Source organism: Theropithecus gelada, chromosome 16 (genome assembly GCF_003255815.1).
Source record: "Theropithecus gelada isolate Dixy chromosome 16, Tgel_1.0, whole genome shotgun sequence".
NCBI lineage: Eukaryota > Metazoa > Chordata > Mammalia > Primates > Cercopithecidae > Theropithecus > Theropithecus gelada.
The window spans coordinates 27,074,745-27,093,876 of record NC_037684.1 but is presented as its reverse complement, the minus strand read 5'-3'; the positions used below and the strand labels follow the sequence as shown (position 1 = coordinate 27,093,876).

Sequence of the window (19,132 nt, the reverse complement as noted above, 5' to 3'; positions counted from 1 at the left end):
CCGTCTCAAAAAAAAAAAAAAAAAAAAATATATATATATATATATATATATATAGAGAGAGAGAGAGAGAGAGAGAGAGCTGTCTTGCTGTCCTAGTGGGTGTGGTACTTCATTGTGGTTTTGATTTGCATTTCCCTAATGATTACTGATATTGATCGTCTTTTTTTTTTTTTTTTTGAGACAAGAGTGTTGCTCTGTCGCCCAGGCTGGAGTGCAGTGGCGCCATTTTGGCTCACTGCAAGCTCTGCCTCCCGGGTTCACGCCATTCTCCTGCTTCAGCCTCCGGAGTAGCTGGGACTACAGGCCCCCGCCACCTCGCCCAGCTAATTTTTTTTGTGTGTGTATTTTTTAGTAGAGACGGGGTTTCACCATGTTAGCCAGGATGGTCTCGATCTCCTGACCTCGTAATCCGCCCGTCTCAGCCTCCCAAAGTGCTGGGATTACAGGCGTGAGCCACCACGCCCGGCTTTTTTTTTTTTGAGACAGAGTCTCGCTCTGTTACCCAGGCTGGAGTGCAGTGGCGCAATCTCGGCTCACTGCAAGCTGCGCCTCCTGGGTTCACGCCATTCTCCTGCTTCAGCCTCCCGAGTAGCTGGGACTACAGGCGCCCGCCATCATTACGCCCCGCTAATTTTTTGTATTTTTAGTAGAGACGGGGTTTCACCTTGTTAGCCAGGATGGTCTCCATCTCCTGACCTGGTGATCCGCCCACCTCGGCCTCCTAAAGTGCTGGGATTACGGGCGTGAATCACCGCGCCTGGCCTTATTGAGCATCTTTTCATGTCTTTCTGGGCTATTTTTTATCTTCTTTGGAGGAATGCCTATTCAATCCATTTGTCTATTTCTTCCCCCTTGCCAATTTTTTAATTAGAACGTATGTCTTTTTGTCTTGGGCAAGTTTCTTAGTCCCCCTACTCAGGAGCCCGTTTCTTCATTGTCTGATGGGGATGCTGTTGTCTTCAGTGTTATTGCAAAGGTCTTGTGCAGCAATGTACATTAAGGGCCTAGCACACAGTGGGAGTGAGAAGTATGAGCCGACTGGGAATTTGGCTCTGGTCTAGGGAGATCAACCATCCCGGGTTTCCCAGGATGGTCCTGGCTTTAATACTGACAGTCTGGCATCCTGGAAATTCCTAAGTTCCATGTAAACTGGGGCAGTTGCTCACCCTCCTCTGGTCCCAGGTGAGGCAGACAGTGGGTATCCTTGCTGGGTCTTAACTCTAAACCTGTTTCCTCATCTGTAAGGTGGGACTGACCATTTCTCACAGAGTTGTTCTAAAAATCAGATGCACTGATGGCTTGAGAAAGTTAACTAGAAAGATCCCTCCCAGACCTTACCTGAAAGTACAAAAATAGGATTACAGTCACAAAAGAGCATTTCCTGGCCTTGAAGCTTCAGGTGTTATCTTTCATATTCTTAATACTCTTCAAGGTGTGGGAAGGGACCGGCAGCACTGGCAGTGCCTGGGAGCTCGTGGGAAGTGTGGAATCTCGGAGACCTCAGACCTGCAGAATCAGAATCTGATTCCCCCAGGTACAGCAGGTCCTCCAATGACACCGTTTTGGTCGACGTTGTTTTGTTATAGTGCTGATGAGAAAAAAATGGATTCCCAGCTGGGGTCATCATTGGTGTGGAGTTTGCATGTTCCCTTCACATCTCCGAGTACTCTAGTTTCCTCCCACATATCAAAGATGTGCATCTCAGGTTCACTCGTGTGTCTGTTGTCCCAGGATGAGTGAGTGTGAATGTGTGTGAGTGTGCCCTGTGACGGAATGGCCTCTGAGTCCATTCCCGCCTTGTGCCCTGAGCTGCTGGGATAGGTTCCAGCCACCAGAGACCCTGAACCAGAATAATTGGGTAAATAATTATCCTAACTTGTTTTTATGAGCCTTTTTAAAATGTATGTATTGCATAACTCACATTTATGTCTGTTTAATATTAGAAGTGTTTTGGTCTTTATTTAGCAGTTTGACTTTATTTAGAAGCAACTGGAAATATGCCCTAGGAAATTAACTCTTGCTTATATCAATTACTTTATGGTAAAATTGGTTTCATTATACATTGCTTTGCTTAAAGTCAAAGTTTCCAAGAACCCATCAACAACGTTAAGTGAGGGCTTACTGTAATTCACATGCACACTCATTTTTGTTTGTTTTTTTGTTTTTTTTTTTTGAGACAGAGTTTTGCTCTTGTTGCCCAGGCTGGAGTGCAGTGGTGCGATCTTGGCTCACTGCAACCTCCGCCTCCCAGGTTCAAGCGATTCTCCTGCCTCAGCCTCCCAGGTAGCTAGGATTACAGGCATTCACCACCACATCTGGCTAATTTTTATAGTTTTAGTAGAGACGGGGTTTCACCATGTTAGCCAGGCTGGTCTTGAACTCCTGACCTCAGATGATCCACCTGCCTCAGCCTCCCAAAGTGCTGGGATTACAGGTGTGAGCCACCGTGCCGGGCCCATGCGTACTCATGTTTGAGAAGCATTGCTTTATACCAAAGACTATGAAGCAGAGGAAGTCATCCAAGATATGGAAAATGCATCAAGTTCATCACAGTAGTATTTATGACAGCATCAAAATTGGAAGCTACCTAAATGCCCAATAAAAGAGAAATAGTGAAGAAAATTGTGGGTTTTCTCCTGAGTGGATTGTCATGCAGCTGTTACAAATGATGTTTGGAAATACCTTGTTTACCATCAAAAGCTGCTTTCCATATCATGAAATGTGACAGAAGCGGTCCATGAAACTGCATGATCAGCAGAACTGTGACTATGAAATTAACATACATATGAAAAAACACTAGAAGAAAATAGGCCAGCATGGGACCAGATGAGGGACGGGGAAGGCCTGTTTTTGTTTTTGTCTGTCCTTGTCCTAATTCTCTGTGGCTGTATCGTCTATATTTACCCTATCACAATCCCTCAAAAAGCCCACATTTGGGTCATTGCCAGGATAGGATGATTTTTCCATTTCCATGAACTGTTAGGGGTATTAAGAAATCTTAATACCCCCAATGCCAGTCCATATCCTCTGTACAAGCCTAATCCAAAGCCCTGTTTCCAGGGCTTTCTTAGGTCAGCCTCACTCACCCTGACATCTCTCTACCCCAGACCCTCAGCAGATGCAGAGCCCCTTTGTCTAGCCTGGATCTCCCCTTTCAGGGTTATACCAGGGGACATATTTTCTGCATTTCCATGATGATAAATGTTCTGTGTGGGTTTATTTCAACCTGAAGTTTGGCTATGTCCAGAGGGCAGCTGGGGGTTATTGTATGGATACATGAGGTGAGAGAAAATAGTAACAGAGGACATTAAAAGAGGGCTTCCTGGCCAGGCATTGTACTTCAGCCCTGTAATCCCAGCACTCTGGGAGGCGGAGGGAGGGAGGATTGCTTGAGCCCAGGAGTTCGAGACCAGCCTGGCTAACAGGGTGAGACCCTGGCTCAACAAAAATTATAAACAAAGTTAGCTGGGCGTGGTGGCCTGTGCCTGTAGTCCCAGCTACTCAAGAGGCTGAGGTGGGAGGATCACTTGAGTCTGGGAGGTGGAGGTTGCAGTAAGCCGAGGTGGCAGCACTGCACTCCAGCCTGGGTAACAGAGTGAGACTCTGTCTCTAAATAAATAAATAAGCACTTCCTGAGTGCCAGCCTCATTGTATGACTTTATGTTTATTTTTTATTTTTATTTATTTTTTATTTTTTATTTTTTTTGAGACGGAGTCTCGCTCTGTCGCCCAGGCTGGAGTGCGGTGGCCGGATCTCAGCTCACTGCAAGCTCCGCCTCCCGGGTTTACGCCATTCTCCTGCCTCAGCCTCCCAAGTAGCTGGGACTACAGGCGCCCACCACCTCGCCCGGCTAGTTTTTTGTATTTTCTTTAGTACAGACGGGGTTTCACTGTGTTAGCCGGATGGTCTCGATCTCCTGACCTCGTGATCCGCCTGTCTCGGCCTCCCAAAGTGCTGGGATTACAGGCTTGAGCCACCGCGCCCGGCTGACTTTATATTTAATCCACACAACTACCTGATGAGGCAGGCATGTCTCTCTTTAGCTATCTGGAACAGAGAGGTGAAGCTGCCTATCCAGGGTCACACAGCCAGTAAGTGGCAAAACCAGGACAAGAACCCAGGTCTTTCTGCCTTCAGAGCCTGAGCTCTTTTTCACAATTTAACTTAATTTAAATAAAAAATCTTTTTGAGATAGGGTCTTGCTCTGTTGCCCAGGCTGGAACACAGTGGCATGATCATAGTTCACTGCAGCCTTGACCTCCTGGGCTCCAGCGATCCTCCTACCTCAGCCTCCCAAATAGCTGGGACTACAGGTGTGCCCCACCACATCCAGCTAATTTTCGTATTTTTTTGTAGAGATGGAGGTTCCCTATGTTGCCCAGGCTGGTCTCTTACTCTTGGCCTCAACTGACCCTCCCTCCTTTGCCTTTTATAGTATTGGGATTACAGGTGTGAGCCACAGCGCCCAGGCAGTCCGAGCTCTTACCCACCATCTCCTCAGGGACAAAAATGAGTGACGTGTTGATACAGAAGGTACTTCTGAACCAGGACCTCTGAAACTGTGCTTTCCAAAAAATCCCCTTGGAAGTGCTTCCAAAGGTAGATGCTGATTCAGCAGGCTTGGGGTTGGGCCCAAGAATCTGAATTTCTAGTGGGCTGCCAGTGATGCTGATGTTGCGGCCCAGGGATGCTCTTTGAACAGCAGGATCTAGAACGCATTTCTGTTGGCCTCATAAGGCCTCATGGTTTGTGTGCCCTACAATCGAAGAGCAGGGACTAGGATGTCCCCTCCCCGCAGTAATCCCATCCACGCCTCCTGGGTTGGCCCCAGCTGCCTCAGCACCATCCTGACCAGCCTGGCCGGCCAAGTCTCTCTAGCAGCCCTGCAGGGCGTCCTTGGTTGCTTGCCCCAGCATTTCCTCCTGCCAGTTGGCTGGCGGGTGATGGGCCGACTGTGACAGCTTAGCCAGAGTTCCCGTCCAGAAATGTCTTGAGCTCAGCCAAGGTAAAAGCTGCCCCGCTGTCAGAAATCAAGTGCCTGCCGGGCCTCCGGGCATGACTAATTGAGGCGGAAGAAATACTGTAACTGCTGACGTTTCAGATGGAGCTGGGGGTTGCTTTGAGGAGGCAGCCTCCACAATCAAGCCCTTTCCTGGAAAGGCCCAACCAAATCAGCGTAATAGCTCCCAGTTCTCAAATACCTCCTGTGGGCCAGGCACCGGGCTAAGAGCTTCGTGTTGATATGTTTTGTCTAATCCTTTCAAGAACCCTGCAAGAGGCTGGGTGCGTTGGCTCACGCCTGTGATCCCAGCACTTTGGGAGGCCGAGGCAGGTGGATCACCTAAGGTCAGGAGTTTGAGACCAACCTGGCCAACATGGTGAAACCCCGTCTCTACTAAAAATACAAAAATTAGCTGGTGTGGTGGCACACATCTGTAATCCCAGCTACTTGGGAGGCTGAGGCAGGAGAATCACCTGAACCCAAGAGGTGGAGGTTGCAGTGAGCTGAGATGGGGCTGTTGCACTTCAGCCTGGGCAACAGGAGTGAAACTCCGTCTCAAAAAAAAAAAAAAAAAAAGGAACCTTGCAAGAAAGGTCACTGATGAGGGAACTGACCCTCAGAGAAGAGGGAACTGACCCTCAGAGAAGAGAGGAATGCTGGACACCAACCATTACATAATGGAGCCCATTTTGGAACTTGGGTCTGTCTTACTCCACAGACCATATGCTTGATCCTAGAGCAATGGTTTTCGAATTGTGCTCCATGGAACCCCGAGCGCTTCACGGGCTGCTGTGGGAGGGAGGGTGGTGGAAAAGGAAGTAGCACAGCAGGCTGGGCTCCAACCCTTCTCTGTCCTTCTCCCAGCGTGGTTTTACTTTGATGTGATTGATGTATTGAGCTTCTATGAAAGATTTCTTGGAAGAAATGATTTCAGGACCAAAAATGTTTGAAATCCATATCACACTGCCTCCCAAAACAAATGTGGATTATTGATCAGGGTTTCTTGCACACATTTCAAGGAAACATCATTCCCTTTGGTGGACTTGCCAAGTGGCGTGGCTCACGTAACCCTCTCTGAGCTCCTTTGCGATGTCAGGTCATCCTGTTCAGAGCTTCTGCAATGGGCTGTGAATTGTGTGAACTCCTTGGGAAGGAAGGTTCACTGCCAGGCAAGGTCTCCGCATTCTTTTTAAGAAGCACATCCATATGGATTAGAGTGACAATACCCTGGGATAGAGTGGCCTGAAGAGACCCCTCAGGGCCTTGTATTAATTAGGATATAGGTTCAGCTGTTGTAACAGATGCCAAAGTGACAAGGCCCTTAGCTATGAGAGAAACCTGTTCTTCTCTCACATGTAACAGTGCGAGCATAAGTAAGCAAGGGTTGATGTTGTGTCTCCGTGGTGTTGGGGGCCTAGGTTCCTGCTATCTTGCGCTTCTGCCTTCTAAAACATGTGCTTTCTATTTTGTAGCTCAAGACGGCTGTTTCAGCTCCCGCTATCACATCTGCATCCCAGCCAGGCAGAGGGAGGGCACCCCAGTTTTTTTTTGTTTTTTTTTTTTTGAGACAGAGCCTCGCTCTGTCACCCAGGCTGGAGTGCAGTGGCACGATCTTGGCTCACTGCAACCTCCACCTCCTGGGTTCAAGTGATTCTCCTGCCTCAGCCTCCAGAGTAGCTGGGATTACAGGTGTGCATCACCACGCCCAGCTAACTTTTAAATATTTTTAGTAGAGACGGGGTTTCAACATGTTGGCGGAGCTGGTCTCAAACTCCTGACCTCAAGCAATCCGCCCACCTCAGCCTCCCAAAATGCTGGAATTTCAGGCGTGAGCCACCGCACCCAGTCCGCATTCTTTTTTTTTTTTTTTTGAGACAGAGTCTTGCTCTGTCAACCAGGCTGGAGTGCAGTGGCATGATCTCGGCTCACTACAACCTCCACCTCCCAGGTTCAAGTGATTCTCCTGTGTCAGCCTCCTGAGCAGCTGGGATTACAGGCGATACCCACATGGATAATTTTTGTATTTTTAGTAGAGATGGGGTTTCGCCATGTTGGCCAGGCTGGTCTCGAACTCCTGGCCTCAAGTGATCTGCTGGCCTCAGCCTCCCAAAGGCATGAGCCTCCAGACCCAGTCACCCATTCTTATTAAGGGCAATCTTTCTGCTCATCATCCATTGGCCAGACATAGTCATATAGCCATACCTAGCCATAAGGAGGGCTGGGAAATATGGTTTAACTGTGTGCTTGTGTGCCTAGCTATAACTGGGAGCCTTTGCAACTCACGGAAGGAGAGAATGGTTATCGGGAGGCATTTATTAGTCTTTGCCATGGGTGAGGTTCCTCCATCAAAACTGCCCATGTGGGTGGCAGCGTGATAAGGGGCCTATGGTGGCAGTTGGGAAGTGTCCCCAGAGTTGGTGAATTCCAAGCCATGGGACTCTTTTTCCCAGTGGCCAGCCAAGAAGCTAGCAGTGCTTGACTTTAGAGAAGAAGAATCATGGTGGTGTTGGCGGAGAAATCAAACTCTGTAAAATATTTCAAGGAGGTTGATTCTGAGCCTCTATGAGTGATCACAGCCTGGAGAAAACACAAACCCAAGAAGCCTTGAGTAAGTGATCCTGAGACAGGTGACAACTCTACTTTATACATTTTAGGGAAGCACAAATTACCGGCAAAGTCATAAATTAATATATGGAGTTTATATGTTGGTTTGGCCCCAAAAAGGCGAGCTATCTTGAAGTAAGAGCTCACAGGTCATTGGTGGGTTCAGGGATTCTTTAATTTGCAGTGGGTTAAAGGAGTAAGGCTTTGTTCAAAAACCTGGAGTCAGTAGACGCCAAGTGCAGTGGCTCATGCCTGTAATCCCAGCACTTTGGGAGGCTGATGTGAGAGGATCGCTTGAGCCCAGGAGTTTGAGACCAGACTGGGCAACAAGGTGAAACCTTGACTTTACAAAAAATTTAAAAATTAGTTGGGTGTTTGGCCAGGTGCAGTGGCTCATGCCTGTAATCCCAACCCTGTCTCTACTAAAAATACAAAATTATACAAAATTAGCTGGGCGCGATAGCACATGCCTATAATCCCAGATACTTGGGAGGCTGAGGCAGGAGAATCACTTGAACCCAGGAGGTGGAGGTTGCAGTGAGCTGAGATCACACTATTGCACTCCACTCGGGGCAACAGGAGCAAAACTCTGTCTCAAAAAAAAAAAAAAAAAAAAAAAACTAAAATAAATAAAAATAGAAAACTTGGATTCAGTGGAAAAGAATGTTTAAGATAAAGAAGTTTGCTAATCATCATGTGATCTGCCAATCATATCACGCCATGTGTCATATGATCTGCCAGAGTCACATCCTCTCATGCCTTACCTGATATGTCATGTGATACGTCAGAGCAAGACTCAATATGCTGGGTCAGGCCAGGCGCGGGGGCTCACACCTGTAATCCCAGCACTTCGGGAGGCCGAGGTGGGTGAATCACCTGAGGCTGGTTTCTACTAAAAATACAAAATTTAGCCGGGCGTGGTGGCGGGCGCCTGTAATCCCAGCTACTCGGGAGGCTGAGGCAGGAGAGTCACTTGAACCTGGGAGGCACAGGTTGCCGTGAGCCAAGATGGTGCCATTGTGCTCCAGCTTGGGTTACATGAGAGAAACTCCGTCTCAAAAAACAACAAAACAAAACAAAAAAGCGCCGGGTCAGAGTGGCCTGCAGGGGTGCGTGATTTAACCCATGCCTGTCATGGCCATAGGTCCTGTTTATAATTTGATATCATATTGCCACTGAGTCCATTCTGTCTGTCTTCTGATCTCTATTTTAACATTAATGCTGGTCAATTGTGTCTGAACTGCAAAAGGGAGGGGTTACAATGAGGTGTGTCTGACCTCCCCTCCCATTATGGCTGGGAACTCAGCTTTTTTTTTTGAGACAGGGTCTCACTCTGTTGCCCAGGCTGGGGTGCAGTGGCGCGATCTTGGCTCACTGCAGCCTCAACTTTCTAGGCTCAAACGATTCTCCTGCCTCAGACTCTGCATAGCTGGGACTACAGGTGCACGCCATCACCCCGGCCAGTTTTTGTATTTTTTGTAGAGATGGTAGTTTCAACATGTTGCCCAGGTTGGTCTCGAACTCGTGAGCTCAAGTGATCCACTCACCTGGTCTTCCAAAGTACCAGCATTACAGGCCTGAGCCTCCACGCCCGATCTAATTTAATTTTTTAATTGACAAATAATTGTACATATTCATGGGGTACATAGTGATGTTTCAATACATATAACATATAGTGATCAGATCACGGTAATTAGCATATTCATAATCTCAAACATGTATCCTTGCTTTGTGGTGGGCTCATTCAGATTCCTTTTTTTTTTTTAAGGCATCTTTTATGTTATTATTTATTTATTTATTTATTTATAAGATGGAGTCTTGCTTTGTCGCCCAGGCTGGAGTGCAGCGGCGCGATCTTTGCTCACTGCAAGCTCCACCTCCTGGGTTCACGCCATTCTCCTGCCTCAGCTTCCCTATTGGCTTGGACTACAGGCGCCTGCCACCACGCCCGGCTAATTTTTTTTTTCTGTATTTTCAGTAGAGACAGGGTTTCACCGTGTTAGCCAGGATGGTCTCGATCTTCTGACCTTGTGATCCGCCCGCCTCAGCCTCCCAAAGTGCTGGGATTATAGGCGTGAGCCACCGCGCCCAGCTCAGATTCTTGCTGTCTGTATCAATTAAGGACTGCCTGGGCTCACCCTGGAGGTTTTTCCTCTGATCACCTCCTAAGCAAGGCTATTCTATTTAAGGTCCTTTTGGTTCTGAGGAGCTATTTGAGCTGTCCTACACAGAAGGATTATCGCGAGGGTGCAGAAGACAATCATGGGAGACTCGAGGGCTGGACATGAAGGACAGCCAGACCTCAAGGAAGCTGGAAAACTGTTGGGAACCAGGTCCCCTCCCCCAGTTCTTGCCTCCTTTTCATTAATTCATCATATGTTTATTGAAGCCAGATGTATGTAAGGTCTGCCTTTGCCTTTCTGTGGATCAGAAGTCTTCTGCAGACAGCTCAAGATGGTTTCAGTTCTTTTTTTTCTTTTTTTCTCACAGACCCTGTTCATCTTCAATGGTTTCAGTTCCTAAGTCTCCATGATCTTTCAACTCAGCTCTCCTGCTGCCAGCTTCTCAGTTTCCCAGTTTCACCCTGTGTGTGGGGGGGTGGGTGTGATCTGATTGGCTCAGGCTGCACAAGCTGTAGATTGTAGGCTTCCAAGAGATGAGCTACTTTTGAATCATGTGACTACCTATGTCCAATCAGTCTGAGGAAGCACAGGGTTATGTGGGAGACTGTGATGGGTGTAGTCAACTCAGCAGGGCCTATGCGTGGGGGGCAGACATCCTTGGGATGGGGATGGAGCATCCTAAAACTGTACAAGGTTTTTATGTACAATGTCTGGTACAAGGATATTATTTAAAATATAATGCCACACCTGAAATTTTAGTTAGCAGGGCTCCATACAACATTGATGTTTCAGGAGCATCACAAATTGTAGACTAGGCGGGTATGGTGGCTCATGTTTGTAATCCCAGCATTTTGGGAGGCCAAGGTGGGTGGATCACCTGAGGTCAGGAGTTCAAGACCAGCCTGGCCAACGTGGTAAAACTCCTGTCTCTATTAAAAACACAAAATTAGCCGGGCGTGGTGGCATGCACCTGTAATCCCAGAGAATCTGGAGGGTGAGGCAGGAGAATCGTTTGATCCCAGGAGGCAGAGGTTGCAGTAGCCGAGATCTCACCATTGCACTCCAGCCGGGGCGACGAGAACAAAACTCCATCTCAAAAAAGAAGAAAAGAAAAGAAAAGAAAGAAAAGAAGAAACGAAAAGAAAGAGAGATTGAGAGGAAGGAAGGAAGGAAGGAAGGAAGGAAGGAAGGAAGGAAGGAAAGAAAGAGGGAAGGAATTAAGGAATTCTAGATTAAAAGGACTGGTTCTAGTACGCCCTGGGTAGGTGGCAATAGCTTTAATTGCATCACTGATGCTCAGCTTTGAGGAACCTGGGTAAACTCTGGCCTTATAAAGAACTGGATGGAGACAGACAATACAGGCAGTGGAGCAGCCGTGCCCCAGCTGAAGGCTCTTCTTTTTCATTCCCCAAGGCCTGAGTGGTTGGCAGAATTGTTGCACCTCCCTGGGCATGTGGACAGATTGGAGGATTCTGGCCAATCAAACCCTTTACTCAGCTCTGCCTCCAGAAAGTAAAAGGCATGTCTCTTGGTTTGGTTTGTTTTGTGACAATGTCTTGCTCTGTTGCCCAGGCTGGAATGCAGTGGCGCAATCATGGCTTACTGCAGCTTTGATCTCCTGGGATCAGGCGATCCTCCTGCCCCAGCCTCACAAGTAGCTGGGACTACAGGTGCGTGCCACCATGCCCAGCTAATTTTTGCATTTTTTTAGTAGACTTGGGGGGTGTCACTGTGTTGCCCAAACTGGTATTGAACTCCTGGATTCAAGCGATGTTTCTGCCTCAGCCTCCCAAAGTGCTTCTTGTCTTTTGAGAGTACTGGTTCATTGGCTGGATTCAGATGGCAAGTGGACATTGTAGTTGACTTTTCAACATATATTTTACCTTACAGCCTTGCACAATAGGAATGGGATCTTGGGTTCCTAGATAACCCTACCCCCCAGCTGGTGTTTGGTCTAGGTGGAAGCTGTTTAGCATCTAGGGCTCCCTAGTCCAGAGGTGGCAGGGGGCCCAGGTTGGCCCTGCCATCTTGAAGCACACGTGTTCATTCAGTGGTCGGGGAGATGTGTGCTGTGCCTGTCTTGCTTCCATGAGCCAGGGCTAGTCACCACTGTCAGCCATCCCGTCACTACAAGGTGCCTAGCCTTACAATGAAGCCCGCACTGAAAGTGGCAGAGAAGAAAGACTGAAACAGCTTAGTCTTGGTCATTGAGCCACATTCCCCATCAACCCTGATGTTAGGCCTTTGCTCACCCAACTTCCATTCCCCATTCCTAGCAGAGCCATGACCCCCAGTTCCTGGGGGAAGTGGACTGGTTTACACCAATCTGGCACACCCTGGCCCCTGTAAGAGTCGGGGCCACATCAGACTGAAGGGAAGATCTTGCATTCCACTCTTGGTGCGAGGTTTCTCCTTTTGAACCCGACAAGGAAGCCCTCGTCGGACCAGGAGGCAGTCACACTTAGGACAACGCCCTGATGACACAAGGATCATCCATGTTCCACGCCTGCTGCCCTGCTGCCGGGCTCTCGGACGCGTGGTCTAACACAAGTCCTTCGTGTTGAACCTGGGTTCAACCTGGGTTTCTCTTCCTTGCCCCCGAAGGTATCTCCCGTGTTGGCTTCACTTCCTCTGAAAAGAAATTGAGGAATCCAGAGACACCTTCCTGTGTCCAGGATGTCCCAGGTTTGGGAATGCTGTCTATGGGCTTGGATTCCCAGAGGAGGTAGCTGGTTCCTCCACAAGTGGCTTTTGTGTCACCTGCCATTGGAGATGGGGGAGGACGCTGTCCTTGTCAGAACCACACTGCACATTCTCAGCACAGTCTTGACACCACTGGCTGCAGAATCCTTGTTATTCAGCTCATTTGGCAGGTAGATGCTGAACACCCACGAGATACCAGGTGCCAGGCCCTGCACTACGGAGGTTCTGGGGGCGAGATGAATGCACCACCATCCCTGAGCTCCAACTTCCAGACAGTAGTCCTTCTGATTGAGATTGTAACCAATGACTGGTAGGTGGCCTAAGTCACCTTCCCAGAGGGCTGTTGCTTTAAGATCTCAGAGACAGTGGATAGAGGAAAGGTCACCGTCTTTGAGTGGAACCGACCTGGTTTCATACAGTTACATTATTTCTTTTTACTTTTTGTTTGGTGAGACAGGGTGATCTGCCCTGTGTCAGCCTCCCAAAGTGCTGGGATTACAGGCATGAGCCACCACGCCTGGCCTAGTTACATGATTTCTAGTCTCAGTTTCCCCACTGAGGAAATGGAACTAATATGAGTGCTCACCTCCTAGGGTTGCCCTGCAGTAACAAATATGAAATGCCCAGCACTCTCCCATTACCACTCAGCAAATGCCAGCTTCCCTTCACCTTCCTCCCATGCTCCCAAATGCTCCCCTGCAGGCTTCGTGCTTGGCTCTGCCCAGGAGTGATCCCACTGTAAGTCACCCCCTCCCTCCAGGGTGCATTTTGGCCTCACCCATCACTCTGTGGCCACTCTCAGCCAGAGCTGAGTAGATATGGCTCCTGGCTTCACTGTCCTGGAGTAATAAAAGCCAGGCGTGCCAGGAGGGCAGTCTGTTGGGCCTGTTTGGGACCTGCAGCAGATTCTGCATGGCATTGCCCTTGAGCCAGTCCTTCCCCTGGCAGGCCAGCTGTACTTGGCACTTCTGAGGCCTGAAGCAGAGCTTGGCCTCACCCTCGTTGGCCTGAGTAGGGCATCGTTAGGCTTCGAGGCTGTAGCCCTCCCTGGGATCTGCTGACTCATTGGAGAGAATCAGCTTAGGAGTTAGAGGCAGCAGCTCCTTTCATTTCTGACTCTTCTTGAGTCAGAATAGATGAAAGCTTTGTGTCAGTTAAGAGGTGCCATTGCAGGGATCATTGGGAACTCCAAGAATGAGTCCAAGATTCATCCAGGTGTCAGAGCTGAGGCACGTGACACAGGGCCTGGCCTCTCTGCAGAGCAGCACTAGTTTGGATCAGACCGCTTGTTTTTGCTTTGAAGCAGAGAACTTGGAGCAACGGGCCAGGAAGATGCATTCCCAGGAATCTCACCCTTTGCAGTCTTAGCTGAGGCGGCAAGAGACATGTCAGTATCTGTTTGGGCTTCACAACTGCAGAGTGTGGCTTCTGTCCCGGGCACTCATTTCAGACGCCTGGAGGTTTGGGGAAAGCTCTCGCTGTGCGGGGCCCAGGAAGTAGGCTGATTGAAACCAGACCTTTCTCCGAGCCTCAAAGCAACTGTCTTAAACACTGGCCTGCTCAGGTTCCCAGTGGAAGCTGTGTTCAGTTGACTCTGAGACTTACCTGAGAGCACCTGTTTAGCATCTGCAGCTGTCCTGCTTTGTTTCGTAAAATGACCCTATCCTGGACTTCAGAATGTGTAGTGGTACCCGTAAAACAGGCAGCTATACTTCGTGGTCGTTCTTTGCTCAACAAATCCTCCATTGAACACATACTCTGTGCTTAAATATGATAGATAAAGGCTGACCTTACTTTTGAGGTCTTATGATCTTACAGGAAAGGCAGATGTGAAGATGTGTATAAAATCCAAGTAAATTGTCACAAGTGTGCAAAATACCAGGAGAAAGAAGCACCGGGTGTGATGGGAATGCAACAGGGAATCAGAGAAGCTTTCTCAAGGAAGTGACTCCTGAGCTGAGGCTGGATGGGTGAGGAAGGGTCAGCTCCTGAATAGGGAAGGGGAAGAAATTTTGAGGCACAGGCAGCACCAAGGTCCTGAGACAGACAACTGTGTGGTGATTCCCAGAACAAGAAAGCAGGAGAGAGAAGGAGGTGTTGAGTCGGGGCCAGATCACCACACACGGGGAAGGATTTGTGTTTCTATGTAACAGAGAGCTAAATCCAGGGACTTAAGGAGGAGCCCTCCAGCATGTCATCAGGGACCGAGGCTCCATCTAGTTCTCTACTTCAACATCCTTACGGTGTGGCTCTTGTCCTTATACTCACAAGATGACTGCTGGAACTCCAGCCATCATGTCTGCATTCCAGGCAGGAAGAAGAAGGGCAAAGATAAGAGGGACAAGCAGTCAAATCTGACCTCTTTCAAAAGGCTCCACTAGAACCTTCAGCTGATATCACGAGCCAGCCTGTGTCACATGGTAATCCTTGACATCCAGGGAATGAGGTTTATTAGATGGCTACATTGCTGGTTGCTACAGAATCAATTTTTTTTTGAGACAGAATCTCACTGTGTCATTCAGGCTGAGTGCAGTGGCCCAATCACAGCTCCCTGCAGCCTCGACCTCCTGGGCTCAAGGGATCCTCCTGCCTCAGCCTCCTGAGTTGCTGTGAATATAGGCATGCACAGCCATGCCCAGTTAATTGTTTTATTTTATTGTATTTTTTGTAGAGACAGGGTCTCACTATGTTTCCCAGGCTGGTCTTGAACTCCTGACCTCAAGTGATCCTCCAGCCTCGGCTTCTGGAAGTGCTGGGATTATGGGCATGAACCACTGTGCTCAATGCAAAATCAATGTTCTATTAGTAAAGAAGAGAAGGGAATGGCGGAAGGGGTGTGACCTTTGTTCTGAGTGCAACTGGGAAGCCACAGAATGGCCTAAGCAAGGGGATGACGTGGAACAGGGAAAACAACTTCAGGTTGTCCCAACCGGGCCACGGTAACACACATCTGTGGCACGGATATTCCTTTCCTAGGGCTGCCAGAACAAATTACCACAATTTTGGTAGCTGAAAACAACAGAAATTTATTCACTTGCAGTTCTGGAGGCCAGAAGTCTGAAATCAAGGTGTCAGCAGGACCACGCTCCCTCTCGAGGCCCCTGGAAAGGATCTTTGCTTGTCTTGTCCTAGCTTCTGGATCTCCTGGAAATCCTTGGTGTGCTTGATTTGTAAACAGCGTCACTCCAATCTCTGCCTTCACTGCGACAGGGATCCTCCCTATAACTCTTCTGTGTCTCTGTATCCACATCTCCCTCTTCGTTTACAAAAAGACACCAGTCATTGGATTTAGGGCCCACCCTAATCCGGTCTGCCTTCATCTTGACTCGATTCATCTGTAAAGACTATTTCCAAATAAGGTCACATTCATAGGTACCAGAGGTGCACACTTGAACATATCATTTTGGGTAACATGTTTGAAACCCACTACAGCATGCAAAAGGATGGAAGGGCTATCTGGTGCTGGCTGTGTTAAGGTGGGCCACTCATTTTCCCCTCACCCACAGATCATAAGATAGCCCAGGATTTAGGGAGGCAAGTTTATTTTCCCAATTTTAACACATTGCAAAGCACTGGTCCCCCCACCCCACCTCCAGCAAACACTTCCTAAGCACGGAGGAAGTGAGGGACCTTGAGCCATATAGGCACAGAGGTGACTTTGCCCATCCCTGCCCGTCAGAGGCTCGTAGTTCAGGGGCAAACAGACATTTAAATAATGGGCTGGGCTGGGCGTGGTGGCGCACACCTGTAATCCCAGTTACTCGGGAAGCTGAGGCATAAGAATCACCTGAACCCGGGAGGCAGAGGTTGCAGTGAGCTGAGATTGTGTCACTGCACTCCAGCCTGGGCAACAGAGTGAGAATCCATCTCAAATAAATAAATAAATAAATAAATGATAATAATAATAAAAGATGGGCTGAATAGCATCTAAACTTGGTTTCCTTTCTTCAGGCAAATTTTTAAGCTAACCGATGTCTCTTAATATAAACCACTTTTTTGTTTGAATTCGGGGGAAGAGGGCGAGTTGTAGCTATGGCCGTGGCAGGTGGTGCCAGGAGAACCATAACCAGCTGCAGAGTTGGGGTCCTGCAGACTATCAGATGTACAGTGTTGGGCAGGGCCCCTTATATTTTTTTTGCTTGGAAGTGGAATAAAAACTGCTCACCAGTGAATCCAGGAAGCAGGCTGGGAGGCGGCCATCGGACTCTTCCTTTGCGCAGCTCTCTCTGCACAGATTGCTATGCAGGGAGCTTTGTTTTTTTGATGGGTGATTTTTTTTTTTAAATGGAGATGGGATCTCCAGCAGAGATGGGTGGAGATAGGAGAGACAGAAACCGAGGAAAAAGATGAAGCATTAGGTCTCCTGGAGGGTGGGGAAAGGGGCAGAAACAGAGGGAGCTGCTTTCCCGAGGGAGGCCAAGAGCTCTGGGCAGAAGCAGTGGCTTCAGTGCCTGTAGGCAGAGCTGGAGAGCAGTGCATCCCCCTTTGGGTACCCTCCCGAAACTCCAGGGCTGGTGGCTGTGGCAGCAATGGGAAGCAGCATCCTTGGCCCTCACCCCAGAGGCTGTGGCATCAGGGCAGCCCCCTACCAGGTGGCTTTATGAGTAAAACCAGGAATCCAACAAGAGTGGCCCCATGTGACTCTTGCAAATAGTACACATGAGTCACCCCTTGAGGACCCCCTGAAATAAGGGATGGTGGAGGCCACTTCCAGGGGGTGGAGGTCATTGGGGAGGTAGGGGTGGAAGGCCGATAAGAAGGCAGAGTTTGGCCAGGCGCGGTGGCTCATACCTGTAATCCCAGCACTTTGGGAGGCTGAGGTGGGTGGATCACCTGAGGTCAGGAGTTCGAGACCAGCCTGGCCAATATGGTAAAACCCCTCTCCACTAAAAATACAAAAATTAGCCAGGCATAGTGGCGTGCGCCTGTCATCCCAGCTACTTGGGAGGCTGAGGCATGAGAATCTTTTGAACTCGGGAGGTGGAGGTTGCAGTGAGCCGAGGAAATGCCATTGCACTCCAGCTTGGGCGACAGAACGAGACTCTGTCTCAAAAATAAAAGAAGGCAGAGTTTAAGCTGAGTGTTGAATGACTAGGAATCTGCCAAAGGGAGAAGGGAAGGGCAGCCATTCCAGACAGGAGGACCAGCGTGGGCAGTGGCACGAGTGACCACTGATGGCTTGAGGCCGTCAGGGGAGTCTGGTCTGCAGGGGTGGGTGCACAAGGATGCACGAGGTGGTGAGAGGAGAGAGAAAGAGCTAGAGAGAGGCTGGGGCTGGCTCATGGTGGGATCTTGCACGCCAGCCTAAGAGCTTTGGTTTTTGTCTGGAGGACAGTGTCTTGAGGGAGCCCTGGATAGCCTGTGAATAGAGAGGTGTTTTTGATTGGTTTGACCGCCCTGCTGAGGATGGGTGGAGGCATGGGCCGTCTGGAGGCAGGAAGGGAGGGCAGTGGCAGAGGGAATAGCCCCTGACACCAACCAACCATGCTTTATCTGCTCCTCTTCCCCCGGCCTGCCCCGACCCCAGGTCCCCAGAGTGTGTCACTTGTCGTAAGAGCAGAGTGCCTTCTGGCAGGTGAGGATGGCAGGAACCCCTTGTCCCCACTCATGCTGGGCCCAGGGCAAGGGCCGGCTGGGCAGGTGGCAGCCTGGCAGGGAGAATGTCGTTTGCTCTGCTGTGTCTGCCACCACCACCACTGGGCAGCCTGATTAATGACCCAGGGCTCCTCACCGGTCCGCAGCCTTATCTCTGTGGCGGTGGCTGCCGAGGGAACCTGCCTGCCCTGCCTGCCTTCCTCCTGTGACTGGCGCTCTCGGGCCGGCTCCAGGAAGTGCTTCCACATCGCCCCTCTCTGGCTCTTAAGTCTTTCTGCCAACCATTTCTCTGGCCTCCTTTAAACCCCGGCCCAAGTGCTCCTCTGCAGGAGAGCCTTGCAGAATGAACCCCCAGCCCACGGCGTTCTGGCTTCTTCATTTTATCTCCATCAGGCACACAGCAAAGGCTCAGAGGTATGCCTGGAAGGAATCCCTGATGCTTCTCTCGCCTTCCCACCCCCGTGGTGATACTGTGTGGGCTCTGGGTTCTGTATCAGCTTTGCTTGAGGGTCTGTGCTCCTGTGTTTATACAAGTCCCATTCCAGACTGGCAACTCCCCAGGATCAAGAGGCAGCCTCCTCCTTTAGACTGGTGCCTTCTAAGATCCAGATTTTTCTTCTTTTTTTTTTGAGATAGAGTCTCACTCTGTCGCCCAGGCTGGACTGCAGTGGTGCGATCTCGGCTCACTGCAAGCTCCGCCTCCCCAGTTCAAGTGATTCTTGTGCTTCAGCCTCCCGAGTAGCTGGGATTAGAGGCGTGTGCCACCAGGCCAGGCTAATGTTTGTATATTTAATAAGACAAGGTTGGCCGGGCGCGGTGGCTCAAGCCTGTAATCCTAGCACTTTGGGAGGCCGAGACGGGCGGATCACGAGGTCGGGAGATCGAGACCATCCTGGCTAATACAGTGAAACCCCGTCTCAACTAAAAAATACAAAAAACTAGCCGGGCGAGGTGGCGAGCGCCTGTAGTCCCCGCTACTCGGGAGGCTGAGCCAGGAGAATGGCCTAAAACCCGGGAGGCGGAGCTTGCAGTGAGCAGAGATCCGGCCACTGCACTCCAGCCTGGGTGACAGAGCGAGACTCCGTCTCAAAAAAAAAAAAAAAA

At 49.5% G+C, this 19,132-nt stretch overlaps 1 protein-coding gene across 2 annotated transcripts in view; it reads left to right on the top strand.

Annotated features, from left to right (window-relative positions):
• The window catches only part of PLXDC1 (plexin domain containing 1), an 87,013-nt gene that overhangs the window by 25,642 nt on the left and 42,239 nt on the right, over positions 1-19,132 (top strand). The gene's annotated exons all lie outside the window — the stretch shown is intronic.